The sequence below is a fragment of the Megascapheus bottae genome, chromosome 9 (genome assembly GCF_031878675.1).
Source record: "Megascapheus bottae isolate mThoBot1 chromosome 9, mThoBot2.hap1, whole genome shotgun sequence".
In the NCBI taxonomy this organism is placed as follows: domain Eukaryota; kingdom Metazoa; phylum Chordata; class Mammalia; order Rodentia; family Geomyidae; genus Megascapheus; species Megascapheus bottae.
This window is the reverse complement of record NC_143517.1, coordinates 64,149,364-64,168,781: the sequence shown is the minus strand read 5'-3', so window position 1 is coordinate 64,168,781 and position 19,418 is coordinate 64,149,364.

Here is a 19,418-nt window from a genome sequence, read left to right as displayed (position 1 = left end):
CACCCTATTATTTTGGAGGACTATAGTTCACTTTAAAGAGGTGAAAATTAAGCCATATCACATGCTTTATAAGTGAAGGAGTTAGGCTCCAAACTCATTTCTTTCTAACCCCCGAAGCTCGCACTGTCTTACCTACTCCTGCCCATTCTTCTACCTTTGTGAAGTGCAGAGACAAGAATAAAGCACCGCCATTGGGGAATTCATTTGAAAGAAGAAGGCCGCTCTCTCAAAAACATGCCTAATGATGGGGATATGGGTGAGAAAATTAGAAAAATCAGAGCCATGAAAGCTGTTTCAATACTCAGAAAAACTGCGCCAAGGAAATGGAGAAAATGTTGCATTTTCCTTAAACAGATACCAGGCCAACATGGTTGCTCTCAGAGGCCACATTTGCCTCTTGGCTTCTCCCAATTATCAGCATTGATGCTTTCTGCAGGCAATTATCCAGGAACAGGGACCTGCCTGGGTCAATAATTGGAGTGCAGGGAGCCATAGAAGGGTTATTCACACAGAAGTGGTTACTTCAAACTCTTGCTCCCGCTTGCAAGCAACATGACCTGAGCAGGAGCGGTAAGGCCTCTGAAAAGCTGCCCAGGGCTGGTGAGCAAATTGCAATGCTGATCTCTCTACATTAAGAAAACCCATTAGCACGACAGAGCTCCTATCCTGTCACCACAGCTGGGTGCCTGGCCATGCCAGCATGCTCTTGGGCTAGGCTGGACTGTCCGAAATGTGGCTGTGCCTTTGAAATAAATGAGGGTAAAAACTGCATGAATTTTAATCATTCTGGGTTCTTAGGAAAGGGGACTTGGGGAGAGCCAGAAGCAAATTGCGGGCACACTTCAATGACTTAGGGATACCCCTTGGTGCCCACTGGACTTTCCTTCATAAAGTCTACTAACTAAGACAAATACACAGAAGCATAAAGATGAGTTGGCTTGGGCAGGAGCCACTTGTAAAGCATCCAGTTTCAGAACATGGTGTTAGCCATCTGGAAAATCCAAACAAGAGAATGATCAGAACAAGAGACCCATCAGTCATTGCCAGGCTGGAACAAATGGACACTTGCCCAGTGGAAGACTATGTTTTGAAAACTTGTATTGAATGCTTTTTTTTTCACTTGTAGAGGTCTAAAATTTTCCCCTAATAAATCATTAGCATCTTCTTCTTAAAAAACAAAAACCTGAAGGTCATCTATAAAATCAGAAAAGGAACCATCTCCAACCAACATATTGTTTTCTCCCGCTCAGGAGCCACTTTCCAGGGCCTGATTCAGCTACACATTAGAAGTCTGTTGTCTGCTTGTCACAGCTGAGCAATATCTCCCAGAATTCATAATTTCTCTTCTGCCTCTTTTCCTGCTTCCTTCTGTTGTTTCTTTCTGTTCTCAGCCTTTCCTCCCACTTAGCAGGAATAAGATATTTCATAGACCAATTTCCTCTTGGTTCTCATGTCCCTTCATGCTCTGATTTCTATTTTCATTTGTTGCCTTTGCCTAACCAACCTGGGTCTTGATGGTGTCTGACAAGGATGCTAAGTGAAGAGAAAACTGTATCCCTGAAGTTTTTGAAAGAGGAAAATGGGCTGGCCCTGAGCTTACATATTCGTGGGGCCCCAACATTATAAAAACTGTCTGTTTCTCTGTATAAACAAAGACAAACACTGCTTCTCTTTGCCTTTTAGTTTGCATTTCTAGAGCTGCAATTCATCTTGAAGAGATGAACTGTAGTTCACAATTCTTGCAAATCAGTGACAGAACAAATGATATCTCAATAAAGTAACACTGTAGTAGGGAATCACAGCTCCTAAGCACCAACAGGCAGAAGGAGATAAAACTGTGCCTCTTGTACAACTTAACTGCATGTATCTCAGCTCCCCAGCATTGGGTAAAAGCAGTGACCTGGATACTGATGCCTGGAATTCAAAATGCATTCCTTCACCTTCCCATACTCAAGCCCTACCCAAGAAGCATGGGCACATGTGTACCGGACTTAACAATCACAAACTCACATTGGTCTCCTGATTAAAAAAGAAATGTCCTTTCCAATTGCATGGCCATTCTCCCTTTAAGAACTATTCCTACAATCCGCTGTCTCTATCTCAGACTTTGCTACTTAACTAGAGTTCAGTAAATTAATTCAGAGCCAATTCATGCATCTCCCGGGGAATGTGGTTTTGTCACTTTATAGTCATATCAGGTGCTTAATTCTAATAATGTTTTCAAGTGTAATAAGATCATTGTATTCTGAAGATCTAAGGCTATCAGCTTATACTTAAACACATATTCCTTCAAGGAATAAAGAGTTGAAGAGTTCCAACAGATGAAAGTTAAAGAAAATAATGCAGATGTTAAAAAACATTTTGTGGACAGTAATAGAGCTTTGAAGGGGACTGCTTAAGAGAGACATCCAGCTTTCAATGAATAATTTCTTGAATGTTTAAAATGAAAGTGTCAACCGGCATTCTTGTGAATAATCACAGATATTCATAATAGCCAGGATTGGAACTAGAACCTATCCTTGACTTCATATAACAGGTAATTTAACTTACATGAATCCTTTCTTTTGCACTTTATGTTTCTTTTAGGATTTGATGCTAGTGATTGAATCTAGACTCCCCGAATACTACAAATGCACTCTAACTGAGCCCAAACTTTCATTTTCTCAAGTGTAAATTAGGTAACTATAATAATGAGTAGACTCTTTATGAGAACAAGACCCACATGTAAGGCTGGATCAAAGCATGTTCAGGGAAAATGTAACCAAAATAGGTATTTCAAACACAGAAATTTAAGTAAACAGAACTGGATGCACCAGCACTGGAAAGCCAAAGGAGTGTAAATGGACATTAATGTCTGCAGGTACAAATGTCTCTCCATGGGGCTGAAGGAAGAACAGATGGTGTTCTCAAAAGCCAGTAGCAAGGAATGATTGGTATTGTAACTGCAAATGAAAATGAACAGTCTGAATTTCTCCGATTAAAACATGTGATTTCATTTTCCAAAGTATAGCTTGCAGAAAATGATCGGAATATTATTTTACTAATTTAGACACTGGAAACTGAACGTGTCCAAATCTATCATGGATATTCTTATGTCCTGTGGTTCGAAGGAGCCATGGAACTTGTTCATTCTTGAGTTTTCACAGGGGCCAAGCGAGGGGAAAAATATCATGCATCTCACGGGATCATTCTTGGCCTTCAGTGAGTCTCTGTAACTTCCTAACATGAGGGTAGAAGGCTACATACAGAATTTTGTGTATTGTACTTTGTTAATATTGTCAATAATATTACTGTTATTATTACTCTGATTTTAATAATTTGGTAATACATTACCTTCCTTCCTGAAGGGTAGATGTTGAGTTATAATTATTGACTTCTTCCTCTATGTATTCATCTCTGTTGTGACTTACTGTATCCAATTGGACTACGAGCTCATAGGGGTGAGAGTGTTCAAACATGATATGTTTGATGTGTTATACAATATATGATGTCTAAAAGAAATTCAATGACTGTCTCATGGCTTGATTAAAGATATGCTGCCTCCTAATTTCTGACTTGGGTAACTGGGTAGATGTTAAAATGCCATTCCTATAAATTACGACTTCACAAAGTAAACATTTGAGAAGCCTTAGCATATGAGTGCATGAAACTGGACAATGTTATCTAAGAAAATTTATGATTTGGGGAAATATTGGAGAGTTTATTCTAGGCAATGTTCTAAACATTAGGGGAAATACTATGAAATAAAAGTAGACAAAATCCCTTACTCTCACAGAGCTAGCATCCTTGGAAAGCCATTCAGATATTAGCAATGATACAAGAGTAATAATAGAGACTCATAAGCATAAAGTAAACATTATAAGTTCCTTGATGTAACCCTTATTATAGGTAACTTGAAACTCCAAGCTATCTTCTTCCACTTACCAAACCTCCATCATGTCAAACAAAAGCAAGTAAACCAAAATAAATAAATAAAATCAATAGGAAATAATTAATCATTGTAATGTCCCCGCCCTTCTTCCTCAGTAAGCTCCTTTTATTCAGACAAACCCATGTTCAAGGAAAAGGTAATGGAATCTCTATCAGCTAAAAGACTGACAACATTTAAGAACAGTAAAATCTACTGCTCAGTATTATCACCTCAAGAGTTTAATATATGGTAAATCAGTTTAATCTATCAATGCACAATCTATCAAATAGCTATTGTTTACTACGTTATTTCAATCCACGTCTATATTTGATCTGAAACCCACATTAGGAAACAATGTACTAGTTTGGTATTTATCTAGTTATTGACTGGTTGTACATTTTCACACACACACAAAAAATGTGGATATGATTCCCAATGGGAAAGTATTATTTCGAGTTTACATAATTTACAGCTAAATGTCAGGTGACTCCCAAATGCCCAACAGCCATTAGGGGATCATTAGAAAGACAGTGGCAGCAGGTTCACAGACTCAATGTGCTGTATTGTAATAAGGGAAGCAGCCTGCTGACAGGGGCCTCCGGGAAAAATGTATTGAAGTAGCTAGAAAGAGCTTAATGGCCAAATCAGGTAGGAAAATCAGCACCCATGCATCAGTGAACAAGATAATTTCATCTGGGAGCATGAATGAGCTTTGAGACATTGTCCCTGCCAAAACTCTCTTCCCACCCTCTTCCTGTTCTTTGATACCAGAGCAGCAAAAATAGTCTAGAGCTCTCAATGAGATGCTGAATAAAGGCAGAGGTGAATGAAGAAAAAAAAAACTTCCTCTTTCCATGAATTAACTGGCAGGTTTAGTCTAGAAGGTAAAGGCATCCTCATCAAGCCCACAGTCCACATCCAAGCTAGTGGGAGTGGGTTTGGGATAGCAAGTGGTCTTGTGAGCTCATTTCCCAGATAAAAACTTCAACTGGGAGGGAGCAAACCCAGAGGAAGTAAGAGGAGAAAACCTCCTAATTGAAGCAGAATCTAATTTTAAAATCTCCTTTTTTATTAGGCATCTGGATGTTCTGTTTTAATGTGGCCAATTACCTGGGGTCTATTTCCTGCCTATGGAGAGAAGAGCTGGAGGAGAAAATGTTGTAATGAGAACCAGGACTAGGAAAACTCTAAGTGCCTCACATGAGAGCATCCTATGCTGTTGCAAGAGGCTCTTGGGAATAACATGACCCAAGTGACCTTGGGCTGTGGTTATCTCATTGTGCCCTTCCAGAAGCAGATTCTGAGATATTGCCACCGAATGAAAATAATTCCGTTCTGTGCATTGTTCAAAAATATCCTAAAATTGCCCGATTTCACTGTTATTTTGTGGCCCCTAAATCTTCTTTTCCTGGTTTCATACTCTCCCTGACTCAAACAGTGAGCATTTTCTAATATCTGATTTATTCTGGAGAACCTGAATCAGACTCAGCCCTCTATCACACTCCTTCCCCTTCCCCACTTCCCAAACCACTTTCAATATGATTTATTGTTTCTTTTTCTTTTTATATTTTTGACTGGTACTGAAATTTAACTCCAGAGCCTTGTCTTTGCTCAGTTTCCATGCTTAGATGACACTCTACAACTTGAACCAGTCTTCAGCCCAATTTTTGCTAGTTATCTTATTTTAGAATTGGAGTCCCTTAGACTTTTCTGCATTTGGTGGCTTCAAACTAAAATCTTTTAGATCTCAGCCTGTTAAGAAGCTAGAATATGGGTAAGAGACACTGGTAAGCAGCTTCAATGTTCATTTTTACATATGGGTAAGAGACACTGGTAAGCAGCTTCAATGTTCATTTTTACATATGAACATAAATTATTTTGTCTATGTTCAACTTCTTTCAATAAAGGCCACACATCAAAGGACATATTTGGCCTTCCAAATATTCTTTTGTTAAAGTACACACTAATTATTCCCAGAGGCTTCATAATAGAATTTCACATTTACATACTTACATATATTTTATCAAAATAATTATGTATGTATTTATACATATTTAATAAACTCAAACAACCTGTTATAAATGAGGAGAGAAATTAACCAAATAAGTAAAACTAGAGATTAATTGTGGATTGCCACAACATATACAAGTGAAAGTCAGATCATTTGCAAATACTTTGAAATAGTATACAGAAATTTGAGAATCTGAAACAAATGGATTTGTTTCCAAATAAACTGAACGATGAAAATTGAACAAAGAGGATTTAAAATTCTTAAATAGATCTAATAAGCAATGAGATTAAAGCAGAATCTCCAAACAAAGAAAATCTCAGGATTAATTCACTGCTGAATTCTATTAAACCTCTAAATAGGAATTAACACCAATTCTCCTAACACTCTTCCATGGAAAGAATACAATCATTACCAAACTCATTAGTAAATCAATCTTATGCATATTCCTAAAATAGACAGGGACATATTCCTAAAATTCACAACAACAAAAACCAGAGAAATGTAGGCCAATCTCTAATGAACATTGAACATGAAATTTTTACTTCCTGAATTCAATACATCAAAAATAATTTCACCATAATTTAGCCAGTATAGGTCATCATATATGAATTCATAAACGAAACAAAAGACATAAACAAGATGAAGTACAAGAGTCATATAACCATCTCAATTAACACAAAAAATGCCCTTGACAAAATTCAATATCCATTTATGAAGAAATATACATTTCTTAAGAAACTACTTGCATTTTTTTCACAAAGAACCTGAAACTCTAAGCAGTTTTTTTTTAATCCCAACTGCTCAGGAGGAAGAGTCCAGAGTACTGTGGTTCAAAGTCAGCCAGAACAGAAAAGCCCACAAGACCCCACTTCCAAAATAGTCATTTAAAAAAAAAATTTAGGCTAGGACCAGGAGTTTGGCCTAGTGATAAGTGTGCTTGCCTAGCACTCATGAACACCCAGGTTTGATTCCTTGGTACCACATACATAGAAAAAATGGAAGTGGTGCTGTTGCTTAAGTGGTAGAGCTCGGGCCTTGAGAAAGCCAAAGGACAGTGCTCAGGCCCTGAGTTCAAGCCCCATGACTGGCAAAAAACAAAAACAAAAATTCTAGGCTGGAGATATGGCAACTAACTGAACAAGTTGTAGACCACCAACTGAGCAAATTCAAGCTGTGTTCAGACCAAAACCAGATAAGCCTATCTAAACTCATTAGAAAAATTCTACAGTTCAAAAAAGGTTTAAATGTGTCCCCAAATCTGTGTAGAAATTTAATCTATCCCTGCAGTATTGAGAGCATAGAAATGTTAGACCACTCTGACACCACAAGTTGGGGATTAAAAGATGTAATTCAAACTAGACCTGAGTCTCGAGATTAAACTTTTAGGACTTTAAAAGTAAAAAGAGATGCAGTATGATTCTGCAAATCCTTTCCTAGGCATTTATCCCTAAACCTACAAACCTGGACACAGCAAAGCAAGCAGTGCATTGCAGCACTACCCATCAGCGCCAAGGTGTGAAATCAGCTCAGATATTCCTCAATAAGTGAATGGATCAAGAACATGTGATATAGATAGATAGATGATAGATAGACAGACAGATAGATACATACATACATACATACATACTTGCACACACATGCATAATAGAATTTTACTCATCCATTAGAAAGAGTAAGATATTACAATTTATAAAGCAACAGAAAGACCTGGAATGTTTTCCCTTGCATGTGGAAGCTAGATTTAGCTTATATATTTACAAGAAAATACATTAGGTGGCATGCAAGTTTATACAAATACATTAACTTACATCTACTTACAGTAGATTCAAGGGAGAATTCAGTGTAATTCCTTAGAAAGTCAGGGTCAATGTTCAGCAAAATAAATAGCAGGCATTGGATACTCAAAAAGGCTGGGGGGTGCAGTCAAGTAGAAGAGGTACAGGAGAAGATGGGGAGAATGATGTCAAGAATTTAAAGCACATCCTACAAAATTTAGAGGAGTGAGGGAGTGGTGGGGAATGGAGGAATGGGTTTGGATGAGGAAAGGGGCCACATCTATCTAGATGCTTTCTTATATAAAAACTGCTTTATCAAATGGCAATTCCTTTGTATAACTACTTAAAGAAAATAAAAGTAAATGAATTTAAAAACAGAATGAGACCAAAAGATGCACACACACACACACACACACACACACACAGCCTTCTTGTTTCTTCTTCTGTGATATTCTCACGGTATTAGGACTTTGCCAGCAAAAGAGACAACACTAGAATTTCTTGTCTTGCCCATGGACCTCCAGAACTATGTCCAAATTATATCTGTTTTAAAGTCGGGGCCGGGAGTTTGGCCTAGTGGTTAAAGTGCTTGCCTAGCATGCATGAAGACCCAGGTTCGATTCCTCGGTACCACATATAGAAAAAAAAGCCGGAAGTGGTGCTGAGGCTCAAGTGGTAGAGCTCTAGCCTTGGGAAAGTCCAAGGACACTGCTCAAGCCCTGAGTTCAAGCCCAGGACTGGCAAAAAAAGACTAAAAAAATCTAAAATTAACCTGTTTTGGGTATTTTCTTTATTAGCAGTAAAAAAAAATGAATTAACAGAAATTATTTCAGATGTTGACTGCTGTGTCTAAACTTCCTGCTCAGCTTGGCAAATCCCATCTACTCCAGGTAGTTCTCAGAGATCCCTGGTTCTACAAGCGAGGAAATTCTTCAGGAAACCAATGCACATGAAGACATGATCTGCTTAAACACACAAACTGATTTAGCAGTATAAATTTATTTCATATAGGAATCTCAATCACCTTTATGTTTCTGGTTGGATTAGCTTGTCTTTGGTATGTGGTAACTCTGAAAATGCTCACATACCATCAAATTCAGTGGGATAAAAACATCTTGAATGATGCATGATTCTTGGACAAAACTGGACATGAATGAGCCAAAAGGAAAGTGGCCACTGTGCTGTTGGCATTGGGATTAAAGCATGATATAAATGTCTGTAACGGCTACATTTTCTCATCATGTGTTGTGCAAAGGAAACTTTCCCGAACATTTTCCACATGGAAATATGAATGAAATTCAGAGTAACTTTATTTTAATATTTGGCATAACTATGCTTTTTTGTTCTGAAAAACACAAAGAAGCAAAAATCCCAGAGATATTACTATTGAGAAGCCATGGAGACAAAAAAAATTGTACTATTTATACAAACTGTACAAGGGAATCCTAGCCCAACAGAATGATGAAAGAGAGTTCCACATCGTGCTGGCTGATAAAGCACACACATACACACACACACACACACAAACACACACACACACACACACACACACACACACACACACACACACACACACGGCACCGATTTTCTCCTGAGTTTAAGGTGATTTTGTCTTCAGTTATTACAAATATCTCTTGCTTGCATTCCACATTTAACAAACAAATACTCAAGAAGGGAATCTCTATATACAATCACTGGCACTTAGATTTTAGAACTTGTCATTCCATTTCCTTACAAATGGGGCAGTGTCGTTCTTTCTGACAGCAGCATAGAATTCAATTGTGTATAAATACCACATCTGTTGACCCATTCATCAACTGAGAGGCATCTGGGTTGGTTCCATATCTTTGCTATGGTAAATAGTGCTGCAATGAACATGGTTGTGCTAGTGGATTTAGTATGTTTCTGGAAGAATGGGTAAATGCCAAGTAATGGAGTTGCTGGGTCGTAGGAAAGCTCTATGTTTAGTCTTTTGAGGAACTGCCATACTGCTTTCCATAGTGGTTGAACGAGTTTGCACTCCCACCAACAGTGTAGTAGTGATCCTTCCTGGCCACATCCCCTCCAACATCTGTTGTTATTAGATTTCATGAACATGGCCATTCTAATTGGAGTGAGGTGGAATCTTAGAGTTGTTTTGATTTGCATTTCTTTCATGGCCAGAGATGTCTAGCATTTCATGTGTCTATAGACCATTCTCATTTCTTCTTCAGAGAAGACTCTCTTTAAGTCTTTGGCCCATCTTTTAATGGGATGGTTGTTTCTTTGGAGATTAGTTTTGGATTGATTCAATTTTTTGAGCTGTTGATATATTTTAGATATGAGGCCTTTGTCCGTTGTATGGTTAGTGAAGATCTTCTCCCACTCTGTAGGCTTCCTAGTTCATTTAGTAGCTATGTCCTTTGCTATACAGAAGCTCTGCAGTTGAATGCAGTCCCACTTATCCAGCCTTTCTCTGATTTGTTGAGATTCTTGGTCCTTATTGAGAAAGTTTCGACCTGTGCCAAGGAGGCCTAGTGTATCTCCTATTCCTTCTTGTAAAGTTTTCAATGTGTAGGTTTTTACCTTGAGGACTTTGATCCATTTGGAGTTAATTCTAGTGCAGGGTGACAAAGAAGGATCCAACTTTAGTTTTCTGCAGGTGCTTAACCACTTCTGCCAGCAGCACTTGAAGAAGAGACTGTCTTTCTTCCATTCTATTTTTTTGGCTCCCTTGTCAAAGATTAGGTGGCCATAGGTCTGTGGTTTAATATCTGGGTCCTCAGTTCTATTCCATTGGTCTTCAGGCCTGATCTTATGCCAGTACCAAGCTGTTTTGATAATTATAGCTCTGTAATAGAGTCTAAAGTTTGGAATTGAAATTCCTCCAGCGCTGTTCTTTCTGCTAAGAAGTGTTTTTGCTAGACGGGGTCTTTTATTATTCCATATGAAATTTTGGATTGCCTCTTTTATTTCCTTAAAGAATGACATTGGGATATTGATGGGTATTGCGTTGAATTTGTAGATAGCCCTTGGCAAGATTGTCATTTTCACAATGTTGATTCTTCCAATCCAGAAGCATGGAAGGTTTTTCCATTTCCTCAGATCTGCTTTAATTTCCTTTTTCAGGGTTTTAAAGTTTTCATCAAAAAGGTCCTTTACATTCTTAGTTAGTTCTTAGGTACTTTATTTTCTTTGAGGGTATTGCAAAGGGAGTTGCTTTTCTGATTGTTGCCTCATTCCTGTCATTGTTGGCATATAGGAAGGTGGTTGATTTTTGAGAGTTAATTTTATACACTGCTACCTTGCCAAAGTTTTAAATCAGCTCAAGGAGCTTGGGGGTGGTGTCATTAAATACAGAATCATATCATCTGCAAAGAGGGAAAGTTTCATTTCTTCTTTCCCTATTTGGATCCCCTTTAAGCTTGCTTCTTGCCTTATTGCTCTGGTTAGGAATTCTAATACTATGTTAAAGAGGAGCGGAGAGAGTGGGCATCCTTGTCTCATTCCTGATTTTAGAGGAAATGACTTTAGCTTTTTGCCATTAAGTATAATGGTAGCTATGGGTTTGTCATACACAGCCTTTATTATACTGAGGAATGTTCCATGTATTCCTAGTTTCTCCACAGCTTTTAGCATAAAGGTGTGTTCGATCTTGTCAAATTCCTTTTCTGCATCTATTGAGAAAATCATGTGATTCTTGTCCTTCCTGTTGATGTGTTCAATTATATTAATTGATTTGCATATGTTGAACCAGCTTTGCATCCCTGTGATGTATCCTTTTGATCATAGTGTATAATTGTTTGATGAGTTGCTGAAGATGGCCAGTATTTTGTTTAGAAGTTTTGCATCAATATTCATCAAAGAAATGGGTCTATAGTTCTCTTTCTTTGATGAATCTCTGTCTAGTTTTGGGATGAGCATTATAGTAGCTTCGTAGAATGAATTTGGTGAAGAGCCATCATTTTCAATATAATTGAAGAGCTTGAGGAGTATTGGTGTGAGCTCTGTTTTGAAGACTTTATAGAATTCAGCTGTGAATCCATCTGGACTTCAGCTTTTCATGGATGGAAGGCCTCTTATTGCCATTTCTATTTCAGTGCTTGAAATAGGATTGTTTATTTGGATTAGGTCTTGGTTCAGTGTGTGTATGTTAATATTGGCTAGAAAATCATCCATTTTTTTCTAGATTTGTTGGCATAAAGTTTTGAAAACTATTCCCTAATGATGCTCTGGATCTTGATAATTTCTGTCGTGATATTACCATTTTCATCTGTGATTTTTTTTTGCCAGCCCTGGGCGTGGGCTCAGGGCCTGAGCACTGTCCTCGGACTTTCTCAAGGCTAGCACTCTACCACTTGAGCCTCAGCACCACTTCTGGCTTTTTGCTATGCATATGGTACCAAGGAATCAAACCTGGGTCTTCGTGCATGCGAGGCAAGCACTCTACCACTAGGCCAAACTCCCAGCCCTTCATCTGTAATTTTATTTGGGTGTGCTCCTTTCTTTTTTTGGTAAGATTTGTTAAGGGTCTGTCAATTTTGTTAATTTTTTTCAAAGAACCAACTCCTTGTGTCATTGATTCTTTCTAAATTTTTTGGATTCCAATTCATTTAGTTCAGTTTTGAGTTTAATAATTTGCTTCCTTCTACTGGGATTAGGTTTGGTGTGTTGCTCTTTTTCCAAGAGCTTAAGGTGGGACATTTAATTGTCAGTTTGCAACTTTTCCAGTTGGCTAATATAAGCACTCAGAGCTATAAATTTTCCTCTGAGTACTGCCTTTGCTGAGTCCCAAAGGAGCTGTGCTCCTTTTTGTGTGCTCCTTTTTGTTATATTTAATAAACTGTTGAATTTCTGTTCTGATCTTCTCAATGACTCATTGGTGATTCAACAATGTGTTATTCAGTCTCCATGAGTTACAGGATTTTCATTGGTGGAGACTGTTGTTCAGTTCCAATTTGATGCCCATGTGATCTGAGAGAATGCAGAGAATAATTTCAGTGTTTCTGAATCTGCACGGGTTTGCTTTATGTCCTAAAATGTGGTCTATTTTGGAAAATTGTCCATGTGCTGCTGAAAAAAATGTATATTGTGATGTTGCTGGGTGGAATAGTCTGCAGATTTCTGATAGATCTAGTTGATCAGTTGAGTTTTTTCTGTTTGATCTGTCCATTGGTGAGAGTGGTGTGTAAAAGCCACTAACAATCACTGTGTTTCGATCTATGTGTGGTTTTAGTGAAAGTAAAGTTTGCTTGATGAATTTCGGTGCTCTGGGATTAGGTGTGTAGATACTTAGGATGGTTATGTCGTCCTGGAGGAGAGATCCATTTATTAGTATGTAATAACCTTCTTTGTCTTTTCTCACTAATTTTAGTTTGAAGTCTATTTTATCTGATATGAGGATGGCAACTCCAGCCTATTTATGGGGGCCATTAGCTTGATAAACTTTATTCCAACCTCTCAATTTCAAAAAATGTTTGTTTGTTTTTCTGGGCAAGATGTGTCTCTAGAAGACAGAGTACAATGGATCTTGCGTTTTGAAACAAATAGACAGTCTATGCCATTTAATTGGAGAGTGAAAAATATTGGAGAGGTTGAAAAATATTTACTAGTTCCTGCCATTTTTAAAAGCTTTCATTAGGGCCTGTGGCTTTACAGTTCTTGCAGTACTTAGCTAGTATGATTTTTTTAGGTGTCATTTCTTTGTCAGTATCACCTTTGTGTTGATTTTCAATGTGTAAAACATCTTTGAGAATTTTCTGTAATGCTGGTTTGGTTGCTAAGTAATGTTGCAACTTTTCCTTGGAATGGAAGGTTTTTGTTGTTCCCTCAGTTATGAATGAGAACTTAGCTGGGTACAGTATTCTTGGTTGGTAGTTATTTGTCTTCAGGGAATGACATGTATCCTTCCAATCTCTTCTTGCTTGAATGGTCTCTGCTGAGAAATCTGTGGTTATTCTGAATGGTTTTCCTTTGTAGGCAATTGTTTTTAGGATCCTTTCTTTAATCTCTATTGATCCTGTTTGGATAATGTGGTGGTGAGATGTCCTTTTCTGGTCAGGTCTGTTTGGGGTTATAAAAGCTTCCTGTATATGGATTGGCCTGCCCTTCTGGATACTTGGGAAGATTTCTGAGATGATTCCCTGAAGTATATTTCCAATACCATTGACCTATTTCTCCAGGTTTTCTTCAATACCAATTAGCCTTAAATTTGGTTTCTTCATTGCATCTTGGACCTCCTGAAGCGTATTCTCATATTTGCTAGATTTGGTTGGACTCATTTTCTGTTCTTTCTCTATAACAAGTAGATTATCATCAACCCTAGAGATTCTTTCTTGTGCATTGTCTAAGCTGCTATCAATACTTTCTACTTTATTCTTCATCTCCTTCCTTCCAGTTGCTCATTTTTGATGCCTTGCATCTCTTGATTTAGATCATGTATGGATTTCTTTAACTCCTTGATTTCCATTTGAGTGGTTAGCTCAGCAGCTTTATTCTCATTGTGCATTTGTTGGAGTTCAGTCAGCTTTTGCTTTGTGGATTCTATGAGTTCGTCTATTTTTCTTTGTAAATCCTTTCCTATGGCCTCCTTTATGGCTGCCATAAAGGACACGTTCACGTATCACCTTCTTTATGGTTTCATCTCGCTTAGCTGTGGCTTCCTTGAGTATCTCTTTCTGTATGTTTTCAAACTTTACATTAATCATGTTTACTAATTGCATTTGTATATCATTTAGAGGACTCTCCTCTAGTTTTGCCATTGACTGCTCCATTGCCTGTTTATATTGTGTGAGAGATGCTGTTTCTTGATTTGGCATTTTTCTTGAGTTTATTGTTCTGCCCATTTGAAAACGAGAGCAAGATTAATACTGCACAAGATTAAAATGTTTAAGATATAATGAACCTAGAGCTCTTTATCTGGCCAGACAATAGATGTTCACAATTTTAGATTGGTATTATCACTCTCTCTCTCTTTTTTTGTGCACTTACAGACAAATCTAATACCACCACCGGTCACCATTTTATGACCCCAAAAAACCCCTCAGTCCAATCTCTATTGTATTTAAGTCCCTTTGGACCTACAGTATAATTGAACACCTAGATATACAAGATTGCTCAACAACTATCAACTGTAGATCCATGAATTATAAAAGCTGAAGGATGAACAGAGAACCAGAGTCAGAAAAATAGTATGAAAGACAAGAGGGAGGTAAGTAAAGAGTAATGTATGAGTGTATGATTATTATAATAATGAAAAGAGATAGCATAAGGTAACTGACCTAAGGTGATAGAAAGCTAAAATAGTTGAGTACAAAATTTAGAAAAAGTAAGATAAAACTTGTGAAAATAAGAAGAGTGTTAAGAAGAATAGATAAAGAAAAGAGGAAGGGATATATAGAAGAGGTAAATGATAAAAATTCTAAAAAATAAACAAAGAAAAACAAGAAAAAAGGTGAGGGGAGATCCCACACAATTGTGGGTTCTTAGTCAAGAAATACTAGGGTTAAGAACCCACAGATTAAAAAGCAGGTGATTGTATCAATAAAAACATCATTTGTATCCAGTCTGTACCCAGTGCTGTCACTATGTTTCTAGGAACAACCACAATGACAGAGGGAAAGTGGGGAGAGGGGAAGGAAGGTATCATAACATTAAAAAAAAAAGTGGAGGTAAAATGGCAAAAAAAAATTAAGAACACATAAAACGCAAATGAAAAGAGGTAGAAAAAAAAGAAACAACAAAATGGGGTCTTCTTCATTTTTGAGGGGGATGTGATAGGAAACTTGTGTTTCCACTAATTTCGGGATCCAAACACTTCACAAAGTCTTTTTCTCTTGTGATTTGGCTTTGTGGTGTTTCTGATCAGTTTGCTTGATTGGGCAGAGAAAAAAAAGTAAGAGTGGAGCCGCGAGTGGCTTTGTTTACCACAGTGAGACCCCACCCAGGGGGAGGAACTTCCACTAGCGCTGGGACAGATGTCCTGCTAAGCTGCCTCAGGGCCCTTTTGATTGATGGCGCTGCCAACACCACTTCTCAGGCTCCAGTTGGTTTGGCCGGGTCTTTGCCAGCAGTCAAGATGGAGCTGCTCTCGGCTGGTGAGGGAGGGGATTCCCTCCCAATGCCTTTCTGCAAGCAGAAGTGGAAACTTCTCCATGGAGGTACTCACGAATTGCTGAATTTTCTGGTTCTGTGAAGATGGCAGGTCCGCACACGGCGGGGTGATGGCTCTGGACTCACACATGCTCTGTGTGGCTCTGTGTGGCTCTGTCTGGAGCCATCAGGTCTGGGCTGCCCAGAAGCACTGGTGCTGGAGGGTGGCTTTGTCTCTGCCGTGGCTTTGGCTAGTACCGCTCCACGCTGTCTTCTTGCACTGGTTTCCTGCCTTTCTCCTCTCTGATGAGATCTCTGTGGTGCTAAAGCTTACTTAGGATGGATCTTTGGGTATGAACTTTCCCCTACCATGCTAGAACTGGCATCTTGGTGAGAGCTCAGAAAGACTCACACTGAACCGCCGCCATCTTCCGCGGATCTCCTGCATTGTTATTTTTGCCTAGAATTGTTTTGGCTATTCTAGGTCTTTTCTTGTTCCGTATGAACCTTTGGATTATATCTTCTATTTCAGTAAAGAATATCTTTGGGATTTTGATGGGGATGGCATTGAATTTGTATATCAGTTTTGACAGTATGGCCATTTTCACTGTATTGGTTCTCCCTAGCCATGAGCATGGGATGCCTTTCCATTTCCTGCTGTCCTCTTTCATTTCTATCATTAGGCTTTTGTAGTTCTCATTAAATAATTCCTTTACATCTTTGGTTAAGTTAATTCCTAAGTAATTTTTTTCTTTTGGGGGCTGTGCAAATTTGATCATTTTCTTGATTTGGACTTCTCTTTGTATATTGTTGACATTTTGCAGGTTAATTTTTTATCCTGCCACTTTGCTAATGTGGTTTATTAATTCTAGGAGTTTGGGAGTGGAGCTTATTGGGTCACTCAGGTAGAGGATCGTGTCATCTGCGAATAGAGATAGTTTAATTTCTTCTTTCCCTATGTGGATCCCTTTGATGTCCTTCTCTTGCCTTATTGCCTGGCTAAGGGTTCCAGCACTATTTTGAAGGGAAGTGGAGAGAGTGGGCATCCCTGTCTAATTCCTCATTTTAAGGTAAATGATTCTAGTCTTTCTCCATTTAGTATAATACTGGCTATAGGTTTTTTATATATGACTTTAATTATTTTAAGGAATGTACCTCTTATTCCAATTTTTCTACTGCTTTCAACATGAATGGATGTTGTATTTTATCACATACCTTCTCTGCATCCAGAGAAATTATCGTATGATCCTTATTCTTAGCTCTATTGATATAATGTGTTACATTGATTGATAGGCGAATGTTAAACCAGCCTTTCATCTGTATAATTTTTTTAAATTTGTTTCTGGATTCTGTTGGCTAGTATTTTATTGAGGAGTTTTGCATCTGTGTTCATTAGAGAGATAGGTCTGTAGTTTTCTTCTTTTGTTGGGTCTTTCCCTGGTTTGGGGATGAGTCTAATATTAGCTTCATAAAATGAGTTTGGTATTGCTCTTTCTGCTTCTACTTCTCGGAAGATTTTCAAGAGTATAGGTGTTACTTCATCTTTAAACATCTTGTAGAATTCCGCAGTGAAACCGTCTGGACCTGGGCTCTTTTTGGTTGGCATTTCTCTGATTGCTTCCACTATTTTATTGTATGAAATTGGTTTGTTCAATTTGTTTGCCACATCATTGTTCAATGTGGGTAGCCTATATTTATTTATGAAGTCATCCATTTCTACTAGGTTTTGATTCTTTGAATACAGGCCCTAGTAGTACTTCTTCATAATGGACTTAATTTCTTGCATATCGGTCTCTAATCTTGTTTATTTGAGTCTCCCCTCTCCTTGTTTTGATTAATCTTGCCAGGGGTCGGTCAATTTTGTCGTTTCTTTCAAAGAGCCTACTTTTTGAATTATTAATATTGTGTATAGTGGATCTTATTTCAATCTCTGATATTTCTGATTTTATTTTTGTTATTTCTGTCCTTTTAGTTGTTTTAGAGTAAGCTTTTTCTTGTTCCTCTAGGTGCTGCAATTTCTTCTCTAGGTTATTTACATGCTCTTCTTCTGTCTTTTTAATATGGGCTCTTAGTGCAATAATTTACCCCTTAGGACTGCCTTTGCTGTGTCCCATAAGTTCCTTTGTGATGTCTCTTAATTGTCATTACATTCAAGAAAATTTTGAATTTCTTCTTTGATCTGATCTGTAACCCAGAAGTTATTCAGAAGTGTGTTGTTCAGCTTGCAAGTGTTTGAATATTTTTTGACACTTACTGTGTTGTTCGGAACTAGTCTGACTCCACTGTGATCATATAGAATGCATGGATTACATCAGTCCTCTTGTATCTGCTTAAGTTTCTGTAAGAACAATTATATGATCTATTTTGGAATATGTTCCATGTGCTGCTGAGAAAAATGTGTAAAGTTTCGCCATTGGATGGAAGACTCTAGGTATATCTGTTAAGCCCAGATGGGCTATGGTATCATTGAAGTCGATGTTGTCTTTGCTTATCTTTTGTAGAGATGACTTGTCATTTGGTGAGAGTGGCATATTGAAGTGTTCCACTATGATTGTGTGTATCTATCTTGTTCTGTAATTCTATGAGAGTTTGCTTGACAAATTTGGGTGCTCCCGTGTTGGGGGAGTAAATGTTTATAACTGTAATAGTCTGGGTGTGGATTCTACCCTTTACTAATATGTAGTGGCCATCTTTATTTTTAAGTATTATTTTACTTAGAAGTTAATATTGTCAGAGATTAAGATTGCTACTCCTGCTTTATTGCCTGGTGCATTGGAATGGAAAATTCGTTTCCATCCTTTCACTTAGAGTTTGTTTCTGTCTTTGGCAGTGAGTGGGTCTATTGGAGGCAACATATGGAAGGGTCTTGTTTTTTAATCCAGTCTGCTGCTCTGTGTCTTTTGATTGGATTGTTCAGCCCGTTCACATTTAGGGAAATTATGGAGGAGTGGTTAGTGTCCTTTGTCATTATTTATTTTTACTTCTGAGTTTCTTTCTCTTTTTTCCCCTTTTGTGTTTAGTGGTTTATAGGTGATTGCTTCTTGATGGGCGTTCTTGCTCTTCTGAAATTTGTGCTTGATTATTTAATATTTTTTGTAATGCTGGTTTAGTGTGCATATATTCACACAGCTTCTCTTTCTCGCTCAAATGTAAATGCTAGTTTTGCTGGATATATCAGTCTGGGTTGGCAGTTGTTGGTCTTCAGGGCATGAATGATATTTTTCCAAGCTTTTCATGCATTTAGGGTTTGTGTGGAGAGGTCTGCAGTTATTCTAATTGTTTCCCACTGTAGTATAGCTCTTTCTTTTTTTGCGGCACTTAAGATCAGCTCCTTGGTATTCGGGTCTAGTGTTTTTACTGTGATGTGTCTAGACAAGTTCCTTTTAGCACCTTGCCTGCTTGGAGTTCTGAAGCCTTCGATAATGTGAGTATTTGTTCTTTTGAGGTTGGGGAAGTTCTCTGCTATGATTTTGGTGAATAAGGGTTGCATTCCTTTATTGATAAACTCCGCCTCTTCATTGATCCCTATCATACGAAGATTAGATTTCTTGGCTGCGTCTGCCAGGTCCTAGAGTTCTCTTTGGTGAATTTTGACTGCTTTCTCCAGACTGATGATTCTCTATTCCAGCTCTTGTGTTTTATCTTCTGTTCC